At 28.2% G+C, this 14,467-nt stretch overlaps 1 protein-coding gene and 1 long non-coding RNA gene across 3 annotated transcripts in view; one reads left to right on the top strand and one right to left on the bottom strand.

Moving 5' to 3' along the window:
- The window catches only part of LOC106785307, a 30,844-nt gene extending 25,444 nt beyond the window's left edge, over positions 1-5,400 (top strand). For both annotated transcript variants that reach the window (XR_001381513.1, XR_001381512.1), the window contains exons 2-3: positions 4,122-4,237; positions 5,036-5,400. This is a non-coding gene — a long non-coding RNA (uncharacterized LOC106785307). The remainder of the gene's footprint in view (positions 1-4,121; positions 4,238-5,035) is intronic.
- Positions 1-14,467, bottom strand: part of LOC106785305 (cadherin-87A) — a 156,561-nt gene that overhangs the window by 30,892 nt on the left and 111,202 nt on the right. The gene's annotated exons all lie outside the window — the stretch shown is intronic.

Below are 14,467 nucleotides of genomic sequence, written 5' to 3'. Positions count from 1 at the left end.
CGGTATGGAAGGTATAATTAGTATAATTTATATTATAAATAAATTCTTTCGAATGAATTTTTCGTTTGAATATATTTTGGTTTTGTTTTAATTTACATTTCAATTTGATTAGAACTCAACGTACAACGTTTTTCCCATTAAATCTCTTATTGTTAGTTAAAAGAAAAAAAAGAAGAAGAAGAAAAAGAAGATAAATCGTACGATTAAATATATGCATATTTAAGACTACGTTTGACTTGCAAACGGAAAATAGACGAAATTCTTGTAGTAAATTACCGTGGAAAACAAAATTCTTGGATATTCGATCGACGAATGTTAGAATTATACGAAAAAAGTTGAAGTTCATGGGAAACGGGGAAACGTGGAAAAAGGTAAAAAAGGTTCGAGACAAACGCCCATCTTGGGAGTTTGTTAGAATTGTTAGAAAAAGAAGGAAAAAACTAGGCTACTTGTTAGAAAGAGAGAGACAGAGAGAGAGAGAGAGAGAGAAAGATAGATAGATAAAAGATTTAAAAAAAAAAAAAGGATAGAAAAGATAGGAAGTAGAATGAAGTATAATAAAACGAGAGAAAGGAAAAGAATCGAAGTTAATGCAAACTCCCAAAAACTTCTCTCTTACGAAATTTACATAATGAATATGTAATTAGTTAGTAAATACAGTACTTCAGATTTCTGGTACATATATGTATGTGTGTGTGTTATTTTTTTATTAATAAAAAAATCCAGGTCCTCTTAATGTTTTCGATATTGAAATTCTGTTTAAACAGAAAAAAAACATATACACGTATATTTGCAGAATATTTATCATAAATATTCGTATATTTATTTGATACAATTTCACGAATAACTTGTAATAATTTTTTAAAATATGTGCTAATGGATATATTAAATTGGTTTCCACAAAGATAGTAGAAAAGAAAAAGAAGAAGAAGAAGGAAGAACTTGATGGTTTCTGAAGTATGATGTATATCGATTTAAAAATGAACATTATAATAAAAATAATAATAATAACAATTTAATAAAACAGTGTTAAAAAATAAACTTCCACATAAATTACCAAAGTTTTTAAAAATATTTTACTATTTTATGTGTGCAAATAAGATAGTGGATACGTTTTTACTTGATTTTCTAATGGAATCTAATGCAACCATTATTTTTTGTTTCTTTCTCACAAAAACACACACACAAATTCGTACAGGTACATACACTTTATACTTTGTTTTTTTTTACGATGTTTGATAACAAGCAATCGATTGAAAATGTTCGAAACGATTTTATTTATGATCCGAACGATCGTAAGAAAAGTTTTGGAAAATTTTAAGAGATAAGAGATTGTAGATATTATAAAAAAAAAAAAAAATAAAAATTCATCTAACAATATAAGATCATTGGATCTAAACGTTCAATTTCTTGGACAAGGGATTGAGTAACATAGATGCTCCTTTAATACACAATATATTGCCGTTTAAGTTTAGTCTTGACAAAGCCACCACCACCATCCATGGGGTAGTTATTTCAACAAAGTTTCGATCACCGGAAGTTGAGTTTACTTGTTAGTACACGTGAACACTCGATACATAGGAGGACATAGTACTAGACAAGAAACTTGTTCGAACGACTCACACAGAATCTTCTCACTCACTTACTTACTTGTTTGTTTGCTTCTACTTGTAAGACATTGCATATATATATATATATGTTATGTATATGTCTGTGTGTGTGTTCGCCTACGATCATCAAAGTAAAATAGTTTGGATAACTTATCTGTATGTGCCCATATATATATATATATATAAGTGTGTGTATGTTTGTTTAAAGATTGCAAAGCTTAACTCAAACGTACAATCAAATACTTTTTGTTTTCTATCGAAATGATTGAAATACGCGAACATTCTAGTATTCTCGATATGCAATGGTAATTATGAAAGTAAACTAAATCTAAAAAAAAGAAAAGATAAAAATAAAAATAATATAACTTTATTTTATGATTTATTCGAGATAATATTCATCGTTTTTAAAATATAACGCGTGTATGGAATAAAAAATTCATCGTATTTATTTTTCCTATTATTTTTGTTTTTCTTTTTTTTTTTTTTCCTTTTTCATCATCCGGCACATTGATTGAGATTGTAAATGAATTATGCTTCGAATACTTTGAAAACTAAAAAAAAAAAAAAAAAGAAAAATAACCAACGTGTCATCGATGTTGATTTGCAAAACTGTTCGATACATATTTTTTTTGACAATGTTTTCGTTTTCCCTATGGAAAAAGAAATATAAAAAATAATATATATTGTTCATTAATGTTGGATTTCATTCGCACTCGGTGTTATTTTTTTATTTTGTTTTATTTTATTTTATTTTATTTTATTTTATTTTATTCCCACGCCCACCCTCTTCCTACCTCAGAATGAATATATTGAGGGAGATAAAACATTGTGGACCGATTACAAACCTATACGTTCGTTTAAATTGTATTTTTGTTTTTTTTAAACAAAAATTTATCGGATACGCAAACACGTATTGTTCATTTTTCCTCAATAAATAATTTTTCTTTTTAGCGTAAAACTAAAAGATACCTATATATATATATAACAATTTACTGGGAAAAATCAGTTGAATGTTACTCCCCATCTCGTTACTTTTCAATTGGTTAATATTTATAATAAATTTATACAATTTACATTGCACGTTTATTACAGCCGGATTAAAAATCTTGTTAATGCGTTCGGATAATTGATAATTTCAGGCAATTAAAAGCTATCGATAATTTATATAAAATGAATTATAAATATTCGATACATTTAAGTATGGTTATTGGGGTTGGTACAATCGGAGATAAAAGTGTTGAAAATTACAAATTTTCTTTTTACGATACACGTTATGAAATAAATTAATTATGTCATTACCACAATAAACGTTGAATTCAATAAGAAATGATAAATAAATATGAATATAATTTATATTTAAATTTATATATATTAATTCTAAAAAGCGGAATATTAAATAACGTTTATATATTTAGTTTAATATCACGAATATTTTACAATTCGTTTATTTACAAATCGTTATAAAAAAATACAAAACTATTTCGATGAAACACTAACGCCGATTGATTTTCAAGTAGATAAGTAACGAAATCATCATCTAACTACTCTAAAAAAATAATAATCATTTGAAATTATACATATAACAAATGTGCTCATAATTATGAAAGTGGTCTAATAATAAGTTCTAGTTCTATCTCTTGTTTCGAGATATAAGGATTACATTTGAACACTAAAAATGAATTCTATATACTATTGAAATAACAAACACTATTTAACAACGGTTCATTTTTGACAATATTGTGAAAATTACATTGAATTAATTTAGTTTTAAATAATGTCCTATGAAATAATTAAAACTTATTTTTTTTTATAAATGTTGACTTAGACCACTTTCATAATTATGGCCACAAATAATTTACCTCGCGCTCTTAAGTAATCCTCGAATATTAACTATTGATTTAAATAATATCACGAATATTTTATAATTACAAAATGGTCATAGTTAAACATTAAGTAAGCATCAACCCCACAACCAACCAACCAATCCGAATTACCATGTTCTCCATTAAATTTACTAAAAATTGATGAGAACGAAACAAAAAAGGAAAAAAAGAATGCTCGAAACAACAATACGATCTATACGAGAGTTTTATCGATTTACTGTGGACAAAAAAAAATAAAAAATAGAGAGAGAGAGAGAGACAGACAGACAGATAGAAAGAAAAAAAATGATGGAATAAAAAGGAAATAGAGGATTAACGCGAGTTCGGGCAAACACGTTCGGAGAATTTAATAAATTAAAGAACGAAAATTAGAAAAGTGGGGGGAAAAAAAAGAAAAGGGAAAGAAAGAAAAGATATATAGGAGATAGGAATTCAAACTATCGGAATTTTCAGAGTGTCCTTTAAAAAATATATATATCGTCCTCTTCAGGTGATATCAATGATAGATATCGATTTTCTCTTTCTTTCTATTTTCATTTCTGTCTTTGTCCTATCTAACTCTATATCTTTGACTCACTTTTCCTTTTTTTCTCCTATTTTTTTTATCTCTTTCTCTTTTTTTCTGTAGGACTTATTGCTCTTGGAGAAACTCGACAGAAGCTTTACGAACGATTCGTAGCCTGCCACTAACACGATTTCGAATGGTCGATTAAAAGAACAAATGGATGAGAACAAGATGGAAAGGTGAAAACCCAATGGAAAGGGGGGGGGGAGAGGAGAGGGGGAGGGTAAAAAGATAACGTACAAACTAAACTCATCTTCCTCCTCCGCCTCCTCCTCCTCTGATTAATTTCTATCATGAAAATTGGATCTTTTTTTTAAATATAATTACGTAACAACAACAAAAAATTTAATTTCTTATCGGAATTAGGGAGAAGGAAAGATAAAAAAAAGGAAACGAAAGAAAAAACGAATGAAGAGAATAATTAATTAATAGGAAATGTTTAAGTAATAGATATGTAAAAATAATTAATGAATTTTTAACAAGATTAACGTTATTACAATTTTGTTTTTAATTTTATAATACGTTTATCTTTTAACAAGAATAATCAATGAATATTATTTATATAGACAAAAGAATACACATTTGTATGAAATAAAAATTATATACTTTTAATAATAATTAATAATCCTTTCTATATATATATATACGAATGAGGAAATGAAATTCTAAAGAGATTTATTCTTCAAAATCACCAAATTCAGTAAACTAAAACTGTAATGGAATAATATATGGGTAAAAAAAGGAATTTGGTTATTTATAATTACAAAATTCAGTAAATAAAAACTATAATATTATATGTATAAATAAGAAGGAAGAAAATAAAGTGAAAATATGTCTGAAAACTTTTGAAAATTGTGTCCAAATGTAAAAATACAAATAAATAAAAAGTAAGTTTGTTTTTTTTTTTTTGGATTGTAAGTTTAAAAAAGTTTCGACTCGACTTTAACCATTTTCATAATCCTTTCGTTGCGTTCCAGTCAAGGATCTCTGGAGTCTTTTCCAAGGACTAAATGAAGGAAGAAAGGAAAGAAAGGAAGGAAGAAGAAACGAAGTGCATGGCCCGAAGGATTAGGAAATAAGAGAAGGAATGGCTTCAAGTGAGATAAACATTTCCGTCCTGCAATGCCTCCCGGGTTTCCCTTTGTTCGACGGAGTTTACTACTCAACAAACTTGCTTTATTCTTTTTACGTAATCTCGTAAGATCGTGCCGTTTGCAATCATTGTTAAGAAATGGACCAAACAGAAAGAAATACAGTAACAGAGAAAACAACATACTAAAAACGTTACATTAATATGTGGGAAAAAAAAAAAAAAACCCTTAAAAAAATGTAAACTCGACTGTCTACTATATATACCATTATTATTATTATTATTTTATTTAAGATTCTAAAACGATTCGTTTAAAAATTGATTATAAATATATAAAAGGATTGATTGTTATATTGTACAAATAATATGTCATTAATTTGTTTCTTTGTTTTATGCATTACATGTATTTTTTTATCTATTTGTTTTTGTTTTTGTATTATTAAAATTAATATTGATGATCTTAAAACGACGTACAAAAATGAAGAAGAAGAAAAAAAAGGAAACCAAGAAAAATTGGACTTGACTGTCCGCAACATCTCGTTATTAGTATTTAATTTAAGATATTAAAACCTAAGTAAATATAAAAGGATTAATTTGACTCTACAGATGGTATAGCTCATAAAATGTTTTTTCATTCTTCTAATTAAAACTTCGTTTAAATTACAAAAGTTTTGCAATTGAATAGTGATTTTGCAAAATTGTTGTATTATATAATCCTAATATTATTATTATTTTATTGTTATTATTATTTTATTGGTGATTTTAAAACGATCCATGGTAAATAAAAAACAAATAATTACCGAACCTTAATAAATAAAAATAAACAAAAATATCGTACGAACCTTATATGAGTCGTTACTAAATGAAAGGATTAAACCTCTTATCGTAAAACAATATCTTATTATTGTATATATATTTGATAACAGAGTTATATTATATCCTTCGTATAATTCGTTGATTAGATTAACGATAACGTTTAAAAGTATAATACAATACTTTGAAAACTTTAGAAAAAACGATGACGAAAAATGTACGAAGGACTTGGACAAGAAAAAAAAGAAAATGTAAGCAAAGACGTTAATAAAAGTTCGTTAACAGCAAATGAATAGATGATAATGAAGATTAAATTCGATAGATTTCTCCTGTCTCTTTGGAATAAATTTTCTTTCATGCTTATTAACATGTTAAACCGAAAAATAATGTGCCAACTTTATAAGAACTTTGACGCGAGTAGTTATCGTTAAATTAAATCTTACCTCGTGGAATGTTTGAAAAAGTATCTTTTCCTGTTAGTAGAAAACTACGGATGTATAGAAAGAGATAGATATATAGATAAAAAACAGAGAAATAGAACTAAACGTCGTTTATCCTGACTTTTCTATCGTACTAACGTGATCTCAAATTTAATGGTCAAGTGAATTTTTCTACTCGTATTTATTAAAAGAAGAAGAAAAACAAAAAAAGTAATAAAAATCATGGAGTTGCGAGAGAAAATTATGAAATAAAAAAATAACAAAGGAAAAAGAAACAAATTAAAATCATTAAAAAACAATATAATATTGTAATAGGGGGGTGGGGGGGAAAGTAGTTGTGGAATGCTCGTAATTCTTTTCTCTCGACTGCTGTTTGCAATTAATTAAAATTATCACTGACCACGACAAAGAGAGAGAGAGAGAGAGAGAGAAAGAGTTTAATTAGAAAAATATTTATCGAATAATAAAGTTGTTCGAGAGAAAGATAGATATAGAAAGAGAAATAGAGGGGTTGAGGGGATGGGGTAGGGAGGGTAGGTCGAGGGGAGAAAATTCGTTGAAATTGTCGACGAGCAAATTCAAACTGAAAAACGAATTAAGCCAATTTGCATTCAAAGCCACGAATTCATTTGCTGTCGTCGTCCTGGTGTACGTACTAAGAAAAAATAAAAAAAAAAAAAAAAAAAAAAAAAAAAAAAAAAAGAAACGTAGTGAGAGAGAGAGAGATGCGGGTGAAAGTTTTCACATGATTGGGGGAAGAGAGAGAAAAATAAAAAAGAGAAAGAAAGAAAAAAGAAAAATGTAAGAGTTGAAGAAGAATGGTCGGGTTTGTAATAAAAAGTAAGANAGCAAATTCAAACTGAAAAACGAATTAAGCCAATTTGCATTCAAAGCCACGAATTCATTTGCTGTCGTCGTCCTGGTGTACGTACTAAGAAAAAAAAAAAAAAAAAAAAAAAAAAAAGAAAAAGAAAATAACGTTTTTCCAGACGAATAAGAGAGAGAGACAGTGATGGAGGGTGAGGGGGAAGAGAGAGAAAAATAAAAAAGAGAAAGAAAGAAAAAAGAAAAATGTAAGAGTTGAAGAAGAATGGTCGGGTTTGTAATAAAAAGTAAGAAAGAAAGAAAGAAAGAAAGAAAAAAAGAAAAGATGAAGAGGAAAGGGAAGAAAGAAAAAGTGGTGTAAGTGGTAAAAGATGGTAAGAAAGAAAGAAAGAAATAAAGAGAAAGAGAAAGGGATGCAAGATCGTTCGCGAAGCTTAAAACGAGAATGATCGCTTTTAACTGTCTTCCACATCTGTGAGAGTAGCCACGGGCTATGGACGAATAAACTAGTTTTGGTACGAATTCTATGCATTTTTAAAATATATAGGTATATGTGCTTGTGTGTGTGTGTGTGTGTGTGTTCGTAAGTAAGTAAGAATTCATATTTAATATGGATTATAATATTATAAAGTCAAAAATGCTAAGTTCTATTTAAAAAATTAAAGGTAGCCTTAAGAAACATTAAAAGAACAAAATTTTTTTCGAATTTTTTTTTTATATTGCAATGTATAGTCAATCAAAAACAGATGAACTTCTGTTTTAAGTATTTTTTTGTCAGGTTATCTCAAGTACTTGAAAAATCGTGACTAGAGTTATATATATATGGGAAACCATGAATATATTCTTCTTCCAAATCAATATTAAGACGAAATGTGTTTTTTTTTAATGGAAAAACAACTTATTAAATAATCCCAATCTAATGATCAGCATTTAATTAATCGATTATATGACAAAAGTATTCTCGAAAATGCAGTAAGTAATTCGTCGAAAACTTCCACCCTTCCCCCTCCTACTGTCTCACCCAACCAACCTGCCTCGATCGGCATTGAAATTTATCGGAGATATGATAATAATTCTTAAATTGTTCCAAACTAATTCTAATATTTATTTCCCCGTCTCCCCCACCCCCTCCCTCCTCATACCCCGATCAGCATTTCATTTTCAAAAGAAGATTACTCGAGTAATTTCGAAAGTTTTAGCTTTTAGAAAGAGAATGGGCAGGGTAAGGGGGGAAAATAGAAGGTAGATGGAAAGGATGGTTGCCGTCGTTGCTTTTCAAAGTTTCCTCGAGTCTCTCTCGCATTCTCTCTCTCTCTCTCACTATCTCTCTCACACACTTAACATTTAGTTCGATCGACGAAGGATCGAAAGGACGGGTACCGTTCGTTTTTTACACTACAAAGAAGGAAGTTGGAGTAGTAGGTATCTCTCTCTCTCTCTCTCTCTCTCTCTCTCTCTCTCTCTTTCTATATATATATATACATGTTCAGCCGACAGGAAGAACGAGCTTTAATTTCGGAGAGTGAATCTCAATGCTGCCTTGTCTTCGAGCTTTCGTTGTCGCATCCTACACCCAAGTGAGGGAGAGAAAATGAAAAAGAAACAGAAGCAAAGAAGAAGAGAGATAGATGGACGAATTAAAAAAAAAAAAAAAAAAAAGAAGAAATAAAAATAAAAAGATGAGTAGAAGATGAAATATTAAGCAAAAAAAATTAGAATAAAAAAAAAAACGGGAAATGAGATCAGCAAAGTGAAACAGGTAGAGAGGGACTGAAAACAAAAATAAAAAATAAGAAAAAAACAGATAGGGAGATTGAGAGCGAGAAAGAGAGAGAGGGACAGAGATGAAGTAAAAAAGAAAAAGAAAAAATAGAAACAAAAAGATGGGCTAAAATAAATAAAAAATAAAACTAAAAAAATAAAAAGAAACGATGAAACTAAGAGTAATAGAAACAGAAACAAAAAGAGAAAGAGAGAGAGTCATAGATAAATTAATTAAAAAAGAAAAAATATACATAAAATATAATAAATAAAAAGTAATAGAGAAAGAGAGGCAAATGACAAAATAGAAAACAAAAAGATAAGAAACTAAGGGAAGAAAAGTAAAAGGAGGGTTGAGGGGTGGAAGAGAGGGTGGAGGAGTGTGGAATGGTGTTAAAAGAAAAGTTTCGAGTTTTCTTTCGACGCGAAAGATTTCGTGGGAGAAGTAATTTTTTTGTTTCCTGTTTTTTTTTTTATGAGATTCTTTGTGATTCGTGAAATAACGAACGAGCCGAGGAAAAAAGAAAGAAAGAGAGAGAGAGAGAGAGAGAGAGAAGATGAACTGGCTTCGTATACAAACGATGGAACTTCCTTAATATAATGAGAGAGAGAGAGAGAGAGAGAGAAACAGAGAACACTATGTTAACGATTCTTTTTAATTTTTTTTCTTTTTCTTTTTTTCTTATTTCATTTATTTATTTTTTTTTTTCATTCACATTGTACGATCTTTTCCTGTAATGAGAAAAGCTCATTGAAATTCAGTTGTACATTAAATAAATGATTCCTATATTCGATGATGATTATTATTATTATTATTATAATTGTAATAACGACGACAGTTAATATCGATAATAATCGTACGGCGATATAATTAATGATATCAATGTAATAAATTTTATTATTTTATTATATATTCTCTCTCATTTGATAACTTTATTCAAACGAGTCTAAGTATTATAGCATATTATTATTATTATTATTATTTTATTCATATCACATCCATTATTATTGTTATAATCGTTAATTGTGGACAAATTTTATCGAACAATTGGGTTTCAATGGAAATTAAATGGATATTGAAGAGAAAAATAGATAATAAAGAATTATTTTTTTATATTTCTTTAAGAACAATGTTCATACGTATGTTATGTTAACATTATTAAACAGTAAATCAAAGTATCAATTTTCTTTTTTTTTGTTTTTCATTAAATTAATATTTTATTATCTTCAAATAAATGTTGATAGAGAGAAAAAAAATAGAAACGTCGATTCTCATCAAAGCTTCTTATTACAATGAAAAGAAAAATAATATTCTTCAAAATGACACAAAAAATAAATAATTATTTTTGTACATTTCTTTTTTTAAGTTAAGAACAAAATAAAATTCAAAATCCAATACTCTATATTATATAATAAAAAAAAATTAAATAAAATAGAGATCGTACGAATAATAATGTCGATTTCTTAGAAAATTATTTTGACAATTTGTTACGTTTTCTAAAATTAGAATTTTGGAGAACAAACATTAGGGAACTGTAGAAATAAACACACACATACAGAAATAAGGATTTAGAAAATGTTACGAAAATTTTCTCCCTCTCTCTCTTTCTTTTTCTCGTCTCTCTTTCAATTTTATTAGTTTTTTTTTTCTTAACATAAGAGCATTTTCGAAGCTTCCTTTCGTAAAGACGATGCCGTTGGGCAATGAATACAAGTGGAACGTGAAGCCATTGAATTTCACGCACCGATTGCCTCAAGCCGACGAAAAACAACGCGATAAAGCTTTACTTCTACTTCTACTTTTACTACTACTACTATGACTACTTTTATGAAATATCATACCATCTTGGATATAGATATTCTCTTCTTCTTCTTTTTCTCCTTTTTCTTCTTCTTCTTCTTCTTCTTCTTCTTCTTATTATTATTATTATTATTATTATTATTATTTACCATTTCATTTATGGTCGACAAAATATTTTTCAACGTTCCCCTTCTTCCCATCCTCTCAAAAATATAATTATTACTCGATATTAATAACTTAATTAATTAGATTGAAAAATTATGCGAGTATTAATTAAGTTTTGTTTTTTTTTCTTGTCAGATAAAAATTTTAATTGATCGATCGAAAATTATGACACGTTTTTCTACTTGTTTTTCTTTTTTTTTTTTTTCTCTATTGATAACTTTTTACTTGTTCATTTCTGGCACGAGAATATGTATTTTGATGTAACTGATAATTATTATGTTTTTGGATATATTTAATAATATTGATGTGGAAATAAATCTTCAAAGGAATAATAATCTACGAAAATATATGCTTCTGCATGCAACGATCAAATAATTATAATCGGATAACGATTATTGTTCGCTAGCCAATTAAAATGTTTATTCGTACGAATTATATTTGCCGTAAATATATATATATATATATAAAATATTTGTTTAACGTTTTCTCTCTCTTTTTGTCTTTTTCTCCTTTTCTTTCTCGTTTTACTTTTTTTTTTTCGTTTATAAATTAATTCAATTAAAAAAGATGTAGATTTGTAAAAGATTTTTTTTAATTACTATTAGACGACGCGAGCTTGTGGAAATAATTTGCATTTATCAACTTTTCTTTCTCGTTTGAAAATAAAAATAACTTTTAACTGCGATTAGAAAAAACCAGTAAAAAGGAAAAAAAAGAAAAGAAAAAAGTAAACAATATAAGAAGAAGATAAGAGGAAATAAAAAAATAAAATGGAAAATAAAAATAAAGAGAAAACACGTTAGAAAAGAAGACACGAGTAGAACACGTGTCGCAAACACTTGCCAACGGAAAAATCTTCTTTCTATATATAAAATGTAACTCGGTAAAAAGAAAAGAAAAAAAAAAGACTTTCTCTCCGTGTCACAGATTTTTAACAAACTTTTACCCAAAGTAATAAAAAGTAAAAGAAAATAAAGACATTAACTTTCTCAAACCTGACCGCCGATTCTTATGATACGAACTTTTTCGTCTAAACTTTAGCAACTTGCAAAAGGATTCATCTTTTCTATTCTTATTTTTTGTTTTGTTATTTTTTAGTTTTTATTTTTTATTTTATTTTCTATGATTTTTAAAAAATACGAAAAGTACCAACGTAAAGGAATCATTCGAGTAAACTTTGTTCGAGAATTAAAAAAACAAAGAAAAAAAAAGAATCTTTCCCTCTAACGAGAGGTTGTATACTTTTATTTCTTTGTTTCTTCTTCTTCTTTAACTTCTTTCCATTCGAGGTGATTTTATTTTTTAATAAGGTTCATAAAAAAAATATATATATATAGGAAGTAGAAGAAGAATAAAAATTTATTGTATGTAATAATCTCTATATAAGTTCTCGATATTGAATAACGAATACGAGTACTATTGGAGTTGACGAATGAAACATATTAATACCTAAACGTATATATATACATATACATGTTTCTCCTCGTTCTATCGGTGTCCAGGGAAATCTATAAGTTATATAAGGTGTCTCAATTTTTACCCATTTGCATATTTTACAAAGGGAAAAAAAAGAAGAAGAAACAAATAAGGTCAAAAAAGGTTATCACAAATGTTTGTATGAATTAAATAAAAGTTTAGCATCAAGAATACGTGATAATTAAATTGATTATTAGAAAAATCGATTTTTTTATCGTTAGTTAAATTTGTTCATGTGTATTATATTTACAGAAATGTAAGAAAATTAATAATGCAATAGATATTATTTTTCATGAATGAAATGAAATTATAAGTAATTTCGATCCGTGTAATATCAATTAACGATACCAATTAATTTATCATTTTATATATTTAGGTAAGCAGAACTTAAAAAAAAAAAAAAAAAATAAGAACACTTAATAGCTCATATTTATAGTTATATAATCGTCTTATTTTTGTTTGTAAAAATATGTTGGTAACGTTTGGCAAGAGATAAAAAGTATCCCCACTCTTCACCACCACTATCATCACCCTGCATTGCAATAATACTTTTCAGATCTAATCTTTTATAGATTTTCTTCGCAGAAAACAAAATTTGACAATTTTCACAACGTAGATGAAACTAAACTAATAAAAAAAAAAAAAAAAGAAACAGCGAAAGAGAGATAGAGAGAGAGAGAAAGATGGATATATAGAAGAATTAAGAGGATAGAGGAACGTTAAAAAAACAAAAGAGATGGGTAGGTAGATAGGATGAAGGATAAGGGATGGGGTGGGGGGTGGTGGTAGTGTTGATGGCGAGATGATAATCCTTCTCAAATCTCTTTTTCCATTATCGTTAGTAGAAAACAATAACCGAAAAAGAAGATAGAATGAAAAGAAAGAAAAAAAAAAGAAAAAAAAGGGAGAAGAGATAGGTGGGGGTTGAGAAAAGTTAGGAGAAAAAGTATAGGAAACTAAAGCTTAAACTGAACCACGCATAGATTTTCTTTCTGGCAGAAAACGATTCGTGAAAACGAGTTTGAGAAAGTCGTCCCTTTCCTTCTCCCCCTGTCTTCTTCCTTTATTGTAGCACACAACGGTAACGGTGGCGGGGAAGTGGTGGTGGGTAGTACTTTCGAAGCTGTTCTTCTGTCTCTCTTTTCGTTGAGAAAGAGAAGCCTGAAGGGGGTGCGAAACGAGGGTAACGAGGCCTGTAACCGAATTTCAAATCGCCCGCTTCCCGACAATCCTTCCGGCACCGTTCTACTACCCTCCTCCTCCTCCTCCTCCTCTCTTCTTCTTCTTCTTCCTCGTATACCAACTACTACTCGCAACCCCTTAGATTCTATGCTACTACTACTACTACTACTATCAACAACCTTCAATCTCATTCTAGGCAAGTGGAGCGAGAGATTATGTATTAAACCTTTCCTCTTCTCGTTCTGCCGAAGAAGTGCCACTGATTGCCCGAATTTCGACACGAGTTACAGTAAAAGGGAGAGAGAGAGAGAAAGAGAAGGAAGGAAGGATATCTTGCTATTTCTGAGAAGCCTATTTGCCTTGACTTTTACCATTTGGAACGTTTCTATCCAAATATTTGTTATCCGCATATATGTATATATAATGACATAGTAATATATATATGTAATTGTTAGTAATGACAATTGATATTTATATTGTCTTTTAGAATAATATTTTATTTTTCTTTTGATGGTTATTATCTCCTTTTATATTTTATCTCTTATTATTATAATAATTAATAATTATGTATTGTTTTTCATTCACATGATATTTTTTTCCTTTTGATGCGGTCGTTATTTCTTTTTTCCTTTATATTATTTAATAAATAATCCGAAATATTTTATTATATTCCTTATAAATTTTATTTTTCTTATATTATTGTTTCGTTATATTGTGTTGAAGTTTACATTTTTAAATCTTCCTTTTCCACATTTATTATATCGTATATGCATGTCCACATTTTAACGCATTCTTTTCGTTTTCTTTTTATTGCATTCGTTTCTGATATTTTTCATGTGTGTTTTTTTTTTATATA

Source organism: Polistes canadensis, unplaced genomic scaffold, assembly GCF_001313835.1.
Source record: "Polistes canadensis isolate GaletaPanama2010 unplaced genomic scaffold, ASM131383v1 scaffold_48, whole genome shotgun sequence".
Classification (NCBI taxonomy): Eukaryota; Metazoa; Arthropoda; class Insecta; order Hymenoptera; family Vespidae; genus Polistes; species Polistes canadensis.
This window is presented reverse-complemented; position numbering and strand designations above follow the sequence as displayed.